This window comes from Furipterus horrens, unplaced genomic scaffold (genome assembly GCF_987537825.1).
Source record: "Furipterus horrens unplaced genomic scaffold, mFurHor1.1.pri manual_scaffold_3, whole genome shotgun sequence".
NCBI classification, from domain to species: Eukaryota; Metazoa; Chordata; class Mammalia; order Chiroptera; family Furipteridae; genus Furipterus; species Furipterus horrens.
Genome location: NW_028327173.1, coordinates 164,235,306 through 164,239,127, shown reverse-complemented (window position 1 = coordinate 164,239,127; position 3,822 = coordinate 164,235,306). Strand labels below are relative to the sequence as shown.

Below are 3,822 nucleotides of genomic sequence, written 5' to 3'. Positions count from 1 at the left end.
GCCAACTTTATGCACACCCATGGTCCCACTTCTCTCTATTTAGGTGATTCGCAAATTCACCTGTCAAGCTCAGGCCTCTTCAGAGAGCTCTGGAATTACAGAACCAACTGTCCTTCCTAGTTCGCAACTTGAGGTACTAAATGCCAGTCTAACACCTTGTCCTGCTGATTTAGCATCTTCAGTATCTTTCTAATCTGTCCATCGATGCCATCTCCACCTTTGCACTGGACTCTCACAGCCTCTTACATGGTCTATACATATGCTATCTTGTCTATTCTCCTTACTTCAGCCGAAAAGATCAAAGATCATGGTTGGTAGGCGTCTGTCCCTTATCTAAGGCAGGAAGATGGTGGCCACAAAGAATACAAAAAAGTCACCGGAGTTGATCAGCTCTAGGCTCTAACTTGTTATGAAAAGTGGAAAGTATGTGCTGGGGTACAAGCAGGCTTAGAAGATGATCAGGCAAGGCAAAGCCAAACTGATCATCCTCGGCAACAACTGTCCAGCCTTGGAGAAATCTGAAATTGAGTACTATGCCATGTTGGCCAAGACTGGTGTGTCCATCACTACTGTGGCAATAATAACTGAATTGGGCACAGCATGTGGAAAATACCACAGAGTATGCACACTGGCTATCATTGATTCAGGTGATTCTGATACCCTTAGAAGCATGCCAGAACAGACTGGTGAAAAGTAAATTATGCCAAAATTTTCTATAGTAAAACTGTCCAGAGCTTCGTTTAAAAAAAAAAAAAAAGATCAAAGATCAGCCAATGAAAATTTGATTGTTCATCCCTCTCACCTGCTTAAAACCTTGCAATGGTATCCCTGTGCTCCTTGGATATGAACATGATGTGGCCTACAGGGCTCTGTGTGGACTGGCCCCTGCCTTCCTCAGCCTGGTCTCATTCCTGACCCTCCCTCCACTGCCATGCCAGCCCTCTTTCTGTCCTTGGAGTTGTGCTTACCATGCTTCTCCGGTCACAGATCCCTTGCTCCTCAGCTCATCGTCTCCCCAGCCTTCAGTATTCGTAAATAGCTTTATTGCGATGTAACTCACATACCATACAATTCACCCACTTAAAGTATAAAATTCCATGTTTCTTAGTATATTCAGATTTCGGCAACCATCGCCACTACCTAATTTTAGAATATTTTCATCACTCCCAAGAGAAATCCATATTTATTAGCAGTCATTCCTCATTCATACCCATTCACACTCTTCACCCCACCCACCCTTACCTGTTTAGCCTGAGGCAACCACTGATCTTTCTGTCTCTACAGATTTTCCTGTTCTGGACATTTTGTATAAATGAAATCATATAACACATGGTGTTTTATGACTAGGTTCTTTTACTTAGCATAATGTTTTCAAAATCCATCCACGCTGTAGAACTTCATTTCTTCCTATGGCCAAATAATATTTCACTATGTGGATATATCATATTTTGTTTACCCACTCATCAGTCCATGGACACTTGGGCCAGCCTTCAAATCTTAAATCAAGCCTTCCTTCCTCAGAGAACTTTACCCACTTAGCTAGGCCAGATGCTGCTAGATGTGGTTTCATTGCACTGTCTCTCTCTCCTTGGTACCATTTCTCCTAGCTGCAATTTTATTTTTGTTTGCATGATTCTTGATCTAATTTAAAGCTGGTCTTTTCCGCCATAAGTAAACTGGAGGAGGCAAGGACCGTCTCCGTTTTGACTCCTCATGGTATCACATTACCTAACACAGGGTCATGCCACAGTAGGAACATTACTAGATATTGGCTAAATGAATGAATCCTAATTCCATTCATTAAAACAAGATTGTTTTGACAGTCTGGATATTTGAGCCATTTGTATGAATTTCCTTGGCATAGCCTCTTACGTGCCTTAGATTAGAAGGGCCCTCCATAAACCATTCAGCTCTTCCACTTGCCTCCAGCATGCCTTTACTCAATTGCATTTCTTAATGGAATTCAGCATTTATTGTATAGATTTATTTGAATTAAGTTGCAAAACTACGGATGGAAGGATGAGAGGCCGAAGCAGAGAGGCATGCTGAACTTAGTGCACTGCCAGCCTGTTGCAAAGCTGGAAAGGCCTGGGCTGCTTTCAGGTATGAAGAGAAGTGGGATTCGTGGGGCACGCTTCTGCACATATCTGGGAGCATTTTTTTTTTTTTTAGTGTGTTTCTTCTTTGTCATAAAAGTGTGAGAAATAGTTTATGGTTAACATTTTTGCTTGAACAAGTGATTAGCTTAAATGACAGTAGCCACCCTGCGTGACTTGCTTACTGTGGGTTAAGCACTGTGCCGTGGGCTTTCCATGTGGAGGGTTATTTAATTTTCCCAGTGTTACTGTTACCATTTTAAGATGAGTAAACTGAGGCTTTGAGAAGAAAAGTGACTTGGCCTTTACCCCATAGTTTTTCTAATTCCAAATCTCATGTTAACTACCATAATTTTAAATACTACCTGTCCATTGGGTCAGATCTCAGGGATGTCCTTCTAACTAGAAGGTTTAAAGTAGAGCATTAAAGTAGAAAATTAAAAGCTATTAATGATTATGCCTGAAGAAAAAAATCTTTATTGTCACAGAGCAGGGGAAATAGCTTCGGCTCTGGAGCTACATGGATCTGGTTTTGACTCCTACCTCTACCATTTCTAAGTTAAACATGTTACTTACTTTCCCTGTACCTCAGTTTCCTAATTTTAAAAGTGGGAATGATTATAACAATCTCACTGGTATAGTTAGGGATTGAATGAAACAAAATAAAATTCTAAGCCAATGCCTGACACAAATTGGGTGCTGAAAAAAAAATGCCACCTTTCCTTTTATTTGTTTAACTTCTATATTAATGTACAAATAAATAGCTGCAGTATAACATTTCATGTAGCCCTGCCATTGTGGCTCAGTGGATTGAGTGCCAGCCTGTGAGCCAAAGGGTTGCTGGTTCCATTCCCAGTCAGGGCACATGCCTGGGTTGCAGGCCAGATCCCCAGTTGGGGGCATGCTAGTGGCAACCATACATTGATGTTTCTCTCCCTCCCTTTCCCTCTCTCTAAAAATAAATAAAATCTTTAAAAAAATTTTTTTATCTAATATTTCTGTTAGTAGTTTTTCAGGCCAAGACTAGAAAGAAATTTGGTACTAGACATTTAAAATGTGTTTTAGAAATGGAAACTTGCATTCCTACCTTAAATATTTTTCTCTTAATTTCAGTGACTATCAATTCAACTAATCCTATTCAAGCACAGAAATGAGGGTGATAATAATGGTCCTTTGCCCACTGGGCTCATATTCCAATAGAAGAGACACAAACAAACAAGCTTTTCAATTCAATTAAATACTGTACAGCTCACTTACTATGACAAATGCTGTTGAAGCTGCAAGGGGAAATTTGACAATATTTTTGCAGCCAAAGGCTTTCTAAGTTTACTTCTGATGCAGTTGAAACTCAAAAGAGTTCAGATGCCCCACCTAGCACTCCTGTGAGAACAAAAAGTCATCAGCCACAGGTACTTCCTATGTCTGATTTTTTAAGAGTTTAAAGCAGGAATAGACTAAAGACAAATCTGGAGGCCAACTAGAAAAGTTAAATTCTATTGATAAGCATTTCTCATTACTTTGTTGTGAAATAGAATGTGCAAGGCCACCAAGTCGCTTATTTCACTATTTATGAGGCAAGCATATTAAATATGACATAGACCAGCTGGAATTGTGATGGTATTTCATGAAAGTGTCAAATACCGGGGGTGAGGGAGACAAGGAGGGAGACAAGGAGATAAAGTACTCCTGATTTTCTTGGGAGTCACTTGACTCTTAAATACGCATA

General features: G+C 40.2%; 1 pseudogene; it reads left to right on the top strand.

Annotated features, from left to right (window-relative positions):
* Positions 1-346: 346 nt before the first annotated feature.
* On the top strand, positions 347-697 carry LOC150016584 (large ribosomal subunit protein eL30 pseudogene; annotated as a pseudogene).
* The last annotated feature ends 3,125 nt before the right edge of the window (positions 698-3,822 follow it).